The sequence below is a fragment of the Corvus cornix genome, chromosome 9 (genome assembly GCF_000738735.6).
Source record: "Corvus cornix cornix isolate S_Up_H32 chromosome 9, ASM73873v5, whole genome shotgun sequence".
NCBI lineage: Eukaryota > Metazoa > Chordata > Aves > Passeriformes > Corvidae > Corvus > Corvus cornix.
This window is the reverse complement of record NC_046339.1, coordinates 13,135,396-13,150,277: the sequence shown is the minus strand read 5'-3', so window position 1 is coordinate 13,150,277 and position 14,882 is coordinate 13,135,396. Positions and strand designations below refer to the sequence as shown.

The window sequence follows — 14,882 nt, the reverse complement described above, 5'->3', positions numbered from 1 at the left end:
TCCACACACAGGCCAGGACCAGTAACTTTCAGATAAAAGCTCATTTCCTTATCACTTTGCTTCATATAATGGAATATTGACCCCAATTAGCCTTGGTTTGTAATTGTACCTGACACAGCAAAGGCCCCTGGTGAGGGACAGTCCCAGCACCATGCACTTTAAAATGCAATATGGGGAAAAATCATACAAAATCCCTGCACAGGAAGAGGAAGCGTAGATAACTAATTTTCTTCTCTTCCAAAGAGTACTTCAATAATTTCATTTCTTGGGGACTAATGAAAATTACAGGACCATGGGTGCGGTTTTTTTTACTTTATTCCTCTGTAAATACAGACTCAGTCATTAACAGGAGAAGGAACAGAGTGATCCCAACAGTCTGCCTCTTTAACACTGGAGTCTGTATCTATCTCTCTGCTACTCCTGGAGGCAGCTCTTAACAGCCACCTCCAGGATGATGTGGCTCTGAGACAACCAGCCTTGTTGCTGAGCACTGTGATTTTTTTTCAGCAACCAGGCAACTTGTTTAAACCACCAAAGAGCAGAGGCAGAGCCTGCAAGAAGCTGAGGTAATCATTTTTACATTAACTATCTGGCAAAGATGTGGGCTGCAGACAGGGAGAAGGGATACAGAGGAAGGGAGGAGCTGCAGAAAATGACAGTGGAAAAGGAAGAAACAGTCTTTTAAAAGAAATCCAGTGTTCTTGTACTTGGTAAGGTATGACACTGCAGGAAGACTGAAGGTAGAGAAGGGAAGGCAGAAAGGCTGCACATCGGCATTCTGCACATTTAGTTCTAATGTACTCTTTTGCCTTTATCTTTTTTGTTGTTTTTCAGGCCAGCTGCAAAGTTTTGCAGAAGACTCCCACTTCCAAAGCAAACCAAAAAGTCAGGGTACAGTGATGGTGCATCTATGGATTTTTTTTTTCTATTTTTTTTTTTTGAGATCAGCTGCTGAGGAAATAAAACCCCATGCAATTTCCAGCAATGAAAAGTGAATCAGTTCTTTTGCTTAAAAAACCCCCAAAACCTCATTTTCATATTTCCATATTTAATTTTTGCACTTGCATGTAAATTTCTGTTATCTTCCAGCCACATGTTGCTATTTGTCTCTGTAGTGAAGGATTTTTTTTCCTTTTTTTTTTTTTTTGACTGTGGACTATGTGAAGCCTGACTTGCATGTAAAAGATCCACAGGGAAAAAAATCCTCCAGTCCTCACTGAATTAAAGAGAGCTGGCATGCCACAGGATTGTGGGAGCGCCCCACACTCAACACCACCTTGGATGGCACATGGAGCAGGCACGGAGGATCACACACCTACAGACCAATATTTCGTGGCCAGTGCAAAGTCCCACAGCAGATCAACAGACATGGGCAATGGGAGGCTGAAAAAAATTACCAGCCACTTTCTCTTCCAAAAATCAGCCAGTTTTGGCCAACTAAACACTGTTTAGCACTCAGCTGGTAACTCTGCAGCTTCTACAGAGTACAGCTACCTAAACTCTGGCAAAATGAGAGCTCTGAGATTTATGAGACCATTCCAGGCAATTTCACTGCATTTAGGTTGTTGTTTATGTTAGTCAGCCCTCAGCTATCTGCCTTTCAATGAGATTCAGGCTTGCAAGATATTTGGGTGCTTTTGAAAAGGTTACATGCAGTCAAAAGCAGGCAGCCAGACTCCTGAACTCAGCCAGAGCTAGTGAGGCAGCTCAGCCTTACAATATGTCTTAACCCAGCGGCAGCAGTGCTTGGACAGACATCATTTCTGTTGTGCTTGTTGGCAGACAAGATTTCAGACAGACTCTGGTTATGATTTAGTTTTGGTCTACATGTTCAGTGCTCAGTCAAAATCCTTGTGCAGCCAACACAGTGACTGCCTTCAATAGGAGAGAGAGTAAATGCAATGTTTTCAGTTTGAACAATATTTCAGTTGCTGTTTTGTCAGTGGACCACAGCCACTCTTTAACTGCTCCAATCTGCTCCCGGGCTGCAGACAGCTCTGGTTTGTCCACATAAAGTATGTTCAGTGAACTAGTCCTGCAAGTTTGCAGAGGGGACATACCTCCAGCTCCACTGTGTCAGTGTTTCTTCTGGTGCCATCACAGGACTGCCAAACCCACCAGTGTTCCCGCTCTCTGCACCTGCAGCAGGAAAAAAGGTTTAACAAGGGTTCTTCCAGCCCTGATGACAAAGCTGGAACTCAAAAAACACAACAGTGTACGTTGTGTATCACCTGGTATTGATCTCCTTCCCTTCTTGTTCTTCGTTTTCTGTATCTCTATATTTATAAGTCTTCCCTCCATGGCACCCAGGTGCCAGCTAAGCCATGCAACTGCAATTCCCGAGGTTTGAGAAGCAACTATTGATAATGTATGAAGACTACGATATTTTTTATGGGAATTGACAGGTTTTGAACTTAAAGAGGCTATGAGTAAAACCAGTGTGAAAGTGAGACTCTGAAAAATTAAGGACAAAGTAATGGGCTTTTATGCAGTTTTTTCAACTTCCAAATGTACCTGCAACTAATATTAAATTATCACTATAAATATTACACATTATAAAGACACTAGATTACTATTTCTAGTGTAAGGGGCAAAAAAGCATGGGTTTCTTTTTTCTTCTGAGCTGGGGAGTGTTTGTGTGTCATTTGGCACTTTAAAGGTTAGCCTGTTCCTACGAAAATCTTGAAATTCAGCCAAAGACATCCTGGTATTACACACTTTTCTCCTGAATCCCTATTCATGTAGCATTTTCCTTCTGGAGCAGTTAACATAAAAGGTCTTGGTTAAAAGAAGCTTTCCTCTTGGAAAAGATAATCTGCCTTCAAAGTTATAAGTTAAACAACTGAGTGGTCTAATTGACTGAACATTTACAAATTATAATTGAATTTGTGCCAAACTATGTGAAAAAGATTTATGTTCCGCTTCCCATTCTGTTTACCCCTCATTTTTTTGTGTGTGTGTGCATGTGTGAACTGAATCTTTGGGAACTCCTTTCACTTGATGCATCATTGAGGTGGTTAAACACATTGCATTATGGCAGTCTGTCACATCAGTGTTTCACACTGAAATACTGGACTTGACACATCCCTGGAAAAGGAAGCCAGACCATCCAAAATCCAGAGTTATGCTGCTTTTGAAACTTGAGATTCTGAAGACAGAATTTTCACTTAGCTCCAACTGCAAGGGAAGAAAAAAGGAGGGGAAAAAAAAGGTTTAAGTAAATATAATGCAGCTTTTTAAGCATAAAAAAGAATTTTCATGAAAATAATAGTGTCTTGATTGCCCTGCTTATGAGTGGAGACAGCCAACTCTCCTTAAATACTCATATTTATTTTGGTGATCCTCTGTGAAGTAATTATGGAAGGACAATAAGGGGGACAGAATCTGAGTCTCCAGCAAACAAAATGCAATGCATTGCCATATTTCTATGCAACAATTTCTTGAATATGAGGAGTTCAAAAGCACGTGAACTCTTACCTGAGCCCTTGATGATGATGATGAAAATTTAGCCAATGAACAACATTCTTGAGAGAATGTTTCTTTCAACAGGATGTGATCTAATATTCAGATGAAGACCTGTAGTAGTTTCAGGGCTGTATCTTGTATTTGCAAAGGAAGAATTGCAAGTCCATTGAAATGCAAAGCTTTAAATCTTGTTTTCCTATGCATGAACCCAAAAATAATTTTAAAATCTTCTACCACATTCTTCAGTTTAGCCCATTCTCACACTATAACACTGCCCAGACAAGTCCACTGATCATACACAAGACTGAATATGATCACCTTCTTCTCTAATCAGAGAGTATCAAAATTTCTTTTTGCTGATTTCATCACAAAAAAAAAAAAAAAAAAGAAAAGCATTTAAAAAATCCTCAAGATTATGAGCAGCAGAATATTACAATATTTCAGTATTGTAATGCAAAAGAGTAGAAATAGGACCGGGAAATTCTAGTTTTCTGACTTTAATCAGCACACTATAGTGTGGATGAGTAATTAGTATGGAAACAAGAGTGAAGATGGATTGCCAGATTTGAAGGAAAAATACTGCCTTCTGGACAATATTGCCATATTAAGATTATATGCAAGTCTCAGTTATTTAGTCTTTTTCTGTTACAATAGAGGATATACAATATATTAAGTCTAAAAATAAAAAGACAAGGTATATAACTCTTAATAATATCAGAGACTGTTTGAAAATATGCCACATTATCACTAACATGTATTGCATGTATTGTTTCTATTATTTTAAATTTCTAAAGCTTTTTTTGAAATTGAATTCATTACTTTTAAGCACTTTGGGGTTAACAATAACATTTGTTGAAATTTCCAAAATATTCTACTGTTTGGCATGCTTAACAAAGCTCCTGAGCAAGGAATGAGAAATATTAAAATAATCTTAAATCTTCAGTGGATTCTAAAGGATATCTGTTACTTGAATATCCCATGGCATGTAAGATCCAAATTGCATGGCAGTTTATGCTCTCCTTCCTTCCATCTCAGAATCATTTGTAAATGACTCTCCCTTTCCATCAGCAGTTTTCTTGTGATAAAGTCCTGCCTCTTACAATGCCCACCTCAGAGCTCCTGAGTTTATAATATGTGTTCAAGGCCTCATGGGATTCTCTAACATTTACACAGCTGTGGCAAACACTTCAAAATTAACCACCTGACCTTCCCCAAAATGCTCAAAGAGCTCAAATTCCTTATTGCACACAAAAGAATCAAACACATTTGGAGGCCCTAGGGCCATGATGTTTTCTTAGCTATCAGACGTAAAAACCCCTCCATCCACTTTTTCAGAGGACTCTGTTTCACCAGTGCCTTTTTAATCTGCTCTCCACATTTTACCCTATCTTCTGTCTCCACAAAGAATCCATCTCTACCACAGGAGCAATAAATTACCATTGAAGAAAGAATGGTCACTTTTATCCAGAAGCAAAAGAGGTGCTAAATCAATACCAAATTCACAGCTGACACCTAGTCTTAGACTTTGCAGACTACAGACTACAGCCTTTACTGAGCTCCCATGAAGGGGCTCATACCTCTTGTGTCCTTCTAACTTCAGTCTGATTTCAGACTCACTACAGATAAGGCCTAAACCTTCACAATTTTTTTTTCTATTTTGATTTATAATTAATTATTACAGTGAATATCTTCCTTTACTTTCTATCTCATCTCAGGATTCATCTTGCATGAATGAAGCTCCTGTGAAAAAAGCAGTTTTTACTGAAAGCAGAAATTTACTCCTGAGATGGTTGTTGAACTGAAGAGCAGAAGGACAAACACTCTTGGCACTAACTGAGGAGCAGCTCTAGGCCTGTTCTGGATACACTCCTCACCCAAGAAGGGGAGAGGCTGTGGGGCACTCAGGTTAGATCCTCGTCACCTTGGACATGTTCCACATAGGTTAAAATACAGCAAATTGATACAGTGGGGCTTTGTCCTTTAGCAGGGATGCAGTCATTGTCCGGCTCGCATCGTATCAGTAAAATAGCACTGATTTCTTTGCCAAATTGCCTGGTAAGGCCACAGCAGGCTCTGGATTTACCCATTACCACAGGGTTTAATGACCTTAAGCACAACACTGAATTGCACCTCCAATTGCTATTTCCATCTGATTAACACTGAAAAATGCAGAAGGCTGGGTATGTGTATACAACACTGGTAAATGGACTAACACATTGAGCTGTAACATGCAGCATTTAATCCTCATTCAACGCTTAACTCACGATTATTTACTGAGCCTTTCAGAAAGGGATGTGATAGTACAAAATACAGAGCAGAAAAAGTTGGTCTGCTTAAAAAAAAGAATAAATATTTGAAGCACTTGGCAATAAACTTTTAGGAACTATGTCACTGAAGGGATCTCATGTAGCCACTGCTCCCAATACCCATATAAAAGGTTCACCAAAGTAATGATTTTGCAAATAACTACTCAGGAATAGGAGAAACGAGTTCAGAGCTTTGCTCTTGGCCATAATCTAAAGCAAAATAAATGTAAACATCACACAGATCATTTTGAAAAATAATTGTCAGTTTTACCATTGTGGCACAACTGCCTGCAGTTCATCCAAATACTCATCAGCCAGTCTACAAGTTTATCTAAACTGGGCATCACAGTCATTAAGAAACTCGATTAAAGGTAGGTTATGGATGTAGAACAATACTACCATTTTTAAATTACTAAAATAGAGCTTTGAGTTATAATAAGAACCAGAGCTAGAAGTTGAATGCCAGCTTTTTTTTTTTTGTTTTGTTTTAAGCTTTCATGTTGACCTCTGCTCTACGCAAACTTAAATCTGTTTTACATCAGAAGCTGCAGGGACGGAAGAGTACATGGGAAAAGAACATGTCTGGGAGTTTAGAGAGGACCAGCTAAATTTTTTGAGCTCCAGTGGGAATGGTGACATAACTAAAAAGCAGCAAACAGCAGGTGAGAGGAAGGATTTAAATATAAATAAGGACACTTTGAAGCCATAAGTTTTTATTGATCACATTCACATTTACAAATCAAAGTCTCTGCTCTTAGAAAAATATTTAACTAAGAAAGAATCCAAAAGTCATAAAATAACAAGCAGGGAAAGAAAAAATATTAGAGAAAAGTAAAGGCATGGAATCATGTTGATAAATATTCCCCAGACTAAAAAAATCAACTAAATACCCTATTTTCTTTAATTAAAAATCACTGAATTATTTAAGGATATCTGCCTGAATTAATTATTGAAGATACATCAAGATCTGCCTAGTGGTGTGATTAGTGGTTTACATGCTTATTAAGATCTCCCAATTTGCACCATTGAATTCAACCTCCAATTAAAAAAGTTATTAGAAATTCAATCCCACAAACAACTTAGCACATCCACACTCCATGCTTTAAAATGGTTGAATATTTTAATTCACAAAATTAATCCATTAGTAAAAAACTATAGCTTATTTTCTTTTTTCAGTGGTCATTGTATACAAAGAAACAATTCCCATTTTATGGCCGTGGTTTAGCAGCACAGCATTTGCCATCCTACTAAAGGCACTGCTCACAGTCTATCCATGGGATCAGAGTTCAAATAGCAGCACATTCAATCTGGAAAAAAGTGGTGGTTACAATAGCATAGTAATAACAGTTGCAGATAACAATCTGAAAAGCTGAGACCACTGAAACACAATGGTTTGCAGTTAGAAAATATTTGTGTGTTTTACCAGGATGTAGCCCAATACATCCACGACTGGGAGAAATAAAAATCTGGTGGCAAGACGAAAAATTAGATCAGAGTCCTCTCAAATGAAAAGAAATCCAGTCTTGCTGATATGAAATGTGACCATCCAGATAGCATTTCTATCAGCTCATTCATTTCAAATTCAATTTAATGCTGTATTAGAAACTTTAACCAGTGCTAATGCATAGGTGCAACTTGGCTGCCAGAGCGGGCCCATGAGTAAGTCTGAACAGCCCTTCCTCCACAAGGACCCCATAACCACACTTTGTGAACAGACACATATTCCCTCCACCTAGCAAATGCAGACAGCTGAGGTACTGAATATCAGAAAAGAGGTCTTACAATGTCTTGTGCAAGATGTGTGTTCAGCCCTGCTGGCCTTAACAGTGACCAAGGGGATGACTGGGAGTTAGTACAAGCAAGGAAGAAACATTTAGTGATATTTACCCAGAAAACTTTGCCAGCCTCCAAAAATTTGCAGCTTAGAGACTTCCCACTAGCAGGCCTTGGTGAATTTCTCTTCCACAAACTTCTCCAGTTGCCTACTGACCTGCTCCATAAAGGATCAGTACTCAGAGCATGCAGGCTTGCACTGTGGAGAACCATCTTGGTCCCCTCTGAGGCTGTGCATGTTGCCTTCATTTAATCCCCACACTTCTGGTATCAGAAAAAATAGTGGACACTTGTTCATCTCCATGGCAGTCATGATCTTCGGTCCCTTTTTCTTATTTTCTCAGCATTACCTTTTTGGCAGGCTGAAGAATATGGCATATGTGGATGTTCCTTCTGAAAAAGATGTGAAGTCAGGAATCCAGGGGTCTGTGGCTGCTCCTCATGCTTCATGTTCACATACCTTCATCTTGTATTTAATGATTTGCCTCATATAGGCTGAATTATTTTCCAAATATTTCTGTTTTTCCGTAAAGGAAAGAGACTTGATGACAATTCTAATCTAAGACCTAATTTAGATACCAGGCTGGTGTTTTGAAGAAGATAGTGTTAGATCAAATTGCACTAAATTTATCAGGTGATGATCTAAGTGTTTCTGTTTAGTGAGATGCAGAAATTTGTGCCATTAATGTTTGCTATTTGACAGTGGTTTCTTTTCATTACATGAAATGAGAAAACAGAGCCGGTTCATTATGAAGATGGTGAAAGTTTTAATAAGGCCAATACAGGCTGAATCCTACAAGTGCATGTAGGGAAAGTAATGTATAAAAATGCAACATCAAAGAAAGATGAGCAGGGAACGGAAACCAGAGAAACATGTAATGAGCCGAGTCAGACTGAAGTCTAAGATAATTGCTTAAAGATTACAACACTTGGGAAATACTATCCTACAACAGGAGTAGAAAATGGATTGAAATGAATGGGACCCAGTAAATCTGTAACCACCTTGTGAGGGTCAAGATAATTTCCCCCATTTTTCAGGTGTAGAAGCTGAGGCTCTGAATAGAGCTAGCAGGGAGGGTCTCACCTGGAACAGATCGGCTCCATCTGGGGTCAGATGTGACCCAACTTGTTCTTTGCCCAAGAATCTCTTCTAAATATTTTTCGTATTAACTCTGGGGCTAGAGGGAACTTAATAACCTGTCAGTGTGAAATAATTAACTTTCCTAATGGCAAAGAGTGGGGCTTGTGGCCCAGTTTAAGTTCTTGCTGTTTGTACAGTGTTAAATAAGCCAGTTGATCAATGCAGCTCTGATGACTTATTAACATCATGCTGCCAATGAGAACTCATGCTGAAACTTAGGATGGCTCAAACCTAATTTTAAAATACTGAAGGGAATCTCAAATCTTTCAAGGACTTACAGAACTGGTTGTATATTTGTCATATATTAACACAGAAAGTAAAATACCTCTGAATAATAAGGAACGCATCTTTCACCAGTTCAAAGTACTGCCAACAACAGTAATAGCAAATTGTGTTTTATCATGCTTTCTTGCAATTCCACAAAAATGGATTGATATCCCAGTGTATTAAGCAATTCCTATGTTGTGTACTAAGTACCTCTGTTTTTTCAAAAAGAGGAAAAACCCCACCTAAATATATTTTCATTTGGATATTTATTTATTTATTTTCTCAATTCAATGGAAGCAATCCAATTGACCTGAAGTCCTCACTGAAAAAAATTTGAGCATTATTAAAACAGCTGAAGCAAAAGACAAAACATTGTGGTTTTGTTTTCTCACGAAACATTCACAGCACCAATCTGCCCGAGTTAAGATCATTATTTCTAAAATTTGATGCATTATTTATGCCCCATTTAGGGTGACAGTGCACCTACTTAGTAGAAATTTATTTAGCAACTGTCTGCTACCCCAAGAGAAGCTTCTGTTCTCCTTCACCTTTCTAAATACACAAATAAGGAGTATTTCAGTGGAAACTGATCCATAAACAATTACCAGGCACTAAAAATCATATGGGAAACCAAGCAGAGCTTATATTAAGAGGATTTGGTTATGTGCACTGCCATCAACTTTGGTGTATTTTTACAGTTCAGATAAGCAACTTTAAAAAATATATATATATATTAAAGAGAATTGTATGAGGATCCTGGAGATGTAGTAACAGCTAAAATATTACTACACTTTGGACTTGCTTGGGCTTTCATCTGTGTACTGTTTGATAAAGATGGTTAAGTATTATCTTCTTCATTTCACACTTTAAGAACATGAACCACAGATAGACTGAACAATTTCTGAAGCCATCACAAAGATCTTTTTACACTGGAAAAAAAAGCTCAGCTGAACCTTAAGGCTACATCCACATTGGCAAACAGTGCAGACTAGAGGAAGAAGATTTTCAGAGCAAAACAGTTGACAGTGAGGACCAGAAATCTACCTTACAAGAAATTTTAATTAATTAATTTATTTTCACTTTGGACTATCCTTTGTTTAATCCCACAGACCAAGTACCTATTTCTATTTTGAGCATATCAGATCTAGTTGGTGTACTTTTATTCAAAATTAATTCCAGTTCATGCACTTGAGACAGTCCCTCAACATGAGCAAAAGCATAAATGATGGAGATGATCACAAGACCTACTTTAAAAGTTCCCATCTGATCCAAGCTAAAATTCAAAGGCAGACTCAGCCTTTGCAATGTCAGCTGGACAGAGCTTGTTTCAAAGCAGAGTGGAGCCGGCAGTGAGGTGAGGATAAGGGGCATTTGCAGAAGCTCCAGTGGAACCAGGTTTTGGGGCACCAGGACGCAATATTTTGTTACTCCTTAGCTATTTCTGCACAGATATGCTCTGCAGCTCTTGGGTTTGCATTCTTACTGAAAACATGCAAAACTTGCTACATACCACACATCATATTGTGTGTGAAACCTATCCACATGACAGGCAGTCTTCCAGAGATTACAATAACCTTCAGGTGATGCCAATAATTTTAACTGACTGTGTGTGGTGCTCTGCTGAGCTCAGCCACTCAACACAGTCTGCTGAGCAACGAGAAAAAGTCTCCAGCCTTGCTGTGCTCTGTCAGTTTTCCTTACTGCTTCCAGAAATTAATTCTGGGTACTTTGCTGATACATTTACATGAAAAGACAACATACTCTTTGTCTCCTTGATACCCATATTCGATTATATTCACATATCATGTTCCATGAGAGTCCATGCACATCTCAGGCATCAGGAACTTTTCCATGCTTCCAGAATACAGAATTCTATGAAGGCAGCAATGTGTAGACTTCCCCAAGTCAGCTTCAGTGGATTTTCATACATGTGTAATGAAAATGAACACTGAGATATTGCTTGTCATCAGAGACCTGCTGGATCTGTGATGCTAATAATAATAATTATTGGATAATTGTTCCTTTGATAGTTTTGCTTTGAATAGATAGAGAAGGAGAAAAGAAATTTAAAGGTAGAGAAAGAGAGGTCAAAACATACCAGAAAAATTCTAGAAAAGTTTCTGGAAGAATGTAGCTTTTATATGAAAGATTTGAGGGAGCAGATTAGTTTGTTTACACTCACTTAAACACTTGAGGGATTGTCCATCATGTGAAGCATGCCCCTGTTGAGGACTTGGGACCCAGCTAACTTTTAAGTGTAACGTAGACCATGAGAATTCTGGCCCTGAGCACTGTCCCAATATCCTAGAATTCCTGAGGTCCGGAAAATGCTGAGTGATCTACAGAGATTTGCATGTGGATACATGGCTTTTTATATAGAGATCCATTCCAAAGCAGGTTAAGGTACACACTTACTATGTAGACATAGCTGTTGAGGCATTTTTTAAAAATCAAAGAATACAGAAGTAGTATTTAAAAGTTGAAGAGGATTTAGTACCAAATCTTTAGTCCCTTATGCAACCAATTGCTATCTTGTACTTCATAAAATATAGTAGAGCAGTTGAACTGCAGGCACTATAACTTGTACTTCAAATCTACCTAAATGTAAAAAGTAATAAATTACAGTGAGTGATTCTAGCTTTTTAACTGGCATTCCAAGTCCATTTGCCTTTCTAATGCATTTTGAAAAAGATAAATGCCAAACACTTTAGCTGCACATAAGCTTCTTGCTTCTTTATATTATTTCCTATAAATAAAAACATAAATGCTTGTGGTCATGCAATTTGATCTTTGAGCACATGGTACTATAAATCTAGTCATGATACATTTCCCCTGAAAATAAATATGATCTTTTCTTTTAAGATGCAGGACAAAAAGGTTCTTTCTTAAGGACATAAACACCTAATAATCCAAATAGCCACTTAGCCCAGAAAGTAAAAGACATTGCTCCTGGGCATGGTACTCACTGGATACACGGTCTCCATGCCAAGCAAAAAACAAGCTCTTACTCACTGGACACACAGTCTCCATGCCAAGCAAAAAACAAGCTCTTAGTCAGAATTTTTTTGGGACAGAACTGTGCTATTGTCCTCCCTTTTCTCATATGAGAAAGATTTTTTATGAACAGGATTAAATAGATATTATATAAAGGAATGTCTGTATTCTGTGTCAGGTACTTGCTCTACTTTGAACTTACGTTGTCTGCTTCGCAATTGAAACTATTCTTTTCCTTTAACTGAAGTTGCCAAAATATAGTCTTCATCAACATTGATTCAAGACATCATCATCTAAAACAAGGTGATAAAGCTGATATTTATATCTGTCAGGGGACTGATTACAGATGATGGCAATGACCATCTCAAAAGGTATAATTCTCTGCCACAGTGTATATCAGTATTTTTCTTAATTATTTCTGACATTTTACCTATTACTCCAAGGACTTTCTCAGAGGGCGGAAATAAAGGGGAAAAATGGGTTTTGTGCCACAGATGAAGAAATACATCTTCTGTAAGTAATTCCCAGAAGAAATCTTGGAAATCTTATGGGGTCAGGAAAGAGGCAAGAAAGTAGCATTTGTCACCCTTGCTGAATTGGTCATCTAAACTTACAGTAGCACTAAAGCTGAATGACTTATCTGCCACCCCTTAGGGAGGAAGAAAAGTGAGGATAAAGAAGTATAGGGAAGGAAAAAAGCACACTGGGAAAGTATCATCTAAAAAACTGCCTAAAGATTTTGATCTTTCAGCCACTTAGCTCCTATTTCCCTACAGCAGATGTGCACATCACTTCTGTTATTAGAAATCACATGTAGAAAAAAAGAAGAAAAGTACAGCTGAGGTTATGGCAAGAATAAAAGTTCACCAAGTTTAGGACAAGCAAATAGTGTCTGAGAATGGCTCAGAGAAAAACATCCAGCTAAAGGGGTGTACAGATGCAAGAGAAACGGACAATGATCATCATCTACAGGGACTATTAAGGTAGGATGAGTGACAGGTAACCCACAAAACCAAAAGAAACCTTGAAAAAAGCACATGAAAAAGCTTGTTGCAAGTCACTGCTTTTGACATGAGTTTGATGCAAGATGGACAACAGTGCTACAAAAAGCAGCTTGTCATATACCTCTAGAAAAATTTCAAGCACAGTTGGCTGCTCAGTTTAATGACACCATTATTAAACTCAAGATAGGTAAAATGGCTGTAATAGACACAAGCTTTCTGTTTTTATCTTAAAAACCTATGAACACTGCAGCCATCCCAGAGTAATACACAACTCATCACTTGGCACTTGGTTTCCAGCCTTAGAGCTAGCTTCTGTTCAGAGTCTTCCCTCATGCTCTGAATCTTCCAACATCCCATGTTGATGACCCACCAGCATGAACATGGTTAGCAAAACAGGAGTTTTACATAGCTATTGGGCCTATTTTATCTTGCATTACACAAATACAAATAAAATTAACAGCACTCCATGGAAGCTCCTACATGTGTAAATGGATTGTTGGGGTATTACAGGGTTGCTAACGTGGGCCACTTAAGCCATAGCAGGATATGAATTATTCCATATTTAACAGAAAGAAACATCCATCTTTCAGATATTTACTAGTTATGTTAAGGTGGTTTGTCCTTAATTTAGTCTCCATCAGAAATGAAAACGCCTTTTTTCCTCTACATCTAATGTTGGCTGCATGGTGGCCTGCCTTTAAGAAGGCATTTACTGCCTACCTCTAAGAGATAGTAGAGAAAGGGTGAGTGATTTTCGTGCTCTGGCACTCATTGTAGGCTGTTTAATTTGTCAGGACTACTAGGCCATGGTTTTGTGCTTTGACAGGTTTTTGTTATTCCTGCTAATCCCATTTCTGTTGTGTAATGTGCGTGGCAGCATCTGGTGACAACAGAATAGAACACCTAATTGTGAATGAATACAGAGAGCCCTGTTCTGCCACATTGCCTGTTGCACTATTTTTGCATTTTTATGGCTGAGGGTGGGCTTCCAGGAGCTGCAAAGCAGACAGCCCATCGTTGTAATCAAATTTGCCATTTGCATGTGTGTGTTCTCAGCAGCCTTCCTGTTTCTACAGCCCCCAGGATTCCCTGAATTTGGCTTTCTGGCTTCATCTTCTGAATGGAGAGATGATCTTAAGTATTTATTAAACAACTTCTCTTTAACTCTTAAGTAACAACGTGAAACTGATAATTTTAAGTGCATTTGGGTGTCACTAAAAGGAGCAGTATGTGAGGAGTACTAGCACAGTACTAGCACAGCTCTCACTGCATTCACCCCTTGCATGGCTTGATTCGCTTGCTGGACACAAGGACCCAGCACTGTCCTAGTGCTTGGGATTATTATTCTCCATGTGCAGGACCCTGCATTTGCCTTTGTTCAGTTTCAGATGCTTCCTCTCTGCCCATCTCTCCAGCCTCTCAAGCTCTCTCTGAAGGGCTACACAGCCCTTTGGGGTATTGGCCACTCCTCCCAGGTTTGTGTCATCAGCAGACTTGCTGAGGAGGCATCTGGCCCTTCATCCAAGTCATTGATGGAAAAGGTAAACAGTACTGGGCCCATTATTGAACCTTGGGGACACCACTATTGACAGGCATCCAACTAGACCCTGTGGCAGTGATTAAAATCCTCTGGGATCTGCCATTCAGCCAAGTCTCAATCCACCTCACTGTCCACTCATCCTGTCCCCACTTCCATTGAGTTTGCCTACAATGACACTGTGAGAGACAGTGTCTAAAGCCCTGCTGAATTCAAGGTAGAAAATATCCTCTACTCTCACCTCACCCATCCAGGAAGTTGTTCTATTGTAGAAGGCAATGAAGTTGCACAAGCATGATTTACCTTTAGTGAATCCATGCTGACTACCCCCCATC

The 14,882-nt window shown here is 38.7% G+C and overlaps 1 long non-coding RNA gene across 3 annotated transcripts in view; it reads right to left on the bottom strand.

Moving 5' to 3' along the window:
- LOC120410482 overlaps positions 1-9,147 on the bottom strand; it is an 82,827-nt gene extending 73,680 nt beyond the window's left edge. For 2 of the 3 annotated variants that reach the window (XR_005602682.1, XR_005602681.1), the window contains exon 1: positions 2,061-9,147. This is a non-coding gene — a long non-coding RNA (uncharacterized LOC120410482). The remainder of the gene's footprint in view (positions 1-2,060) is intronic. The other variant, XR_005602683.1, reaches the window with a different exon arrangement.
- Positions 9,148-14,882: the final 5,735 nt, after the last annotated feature.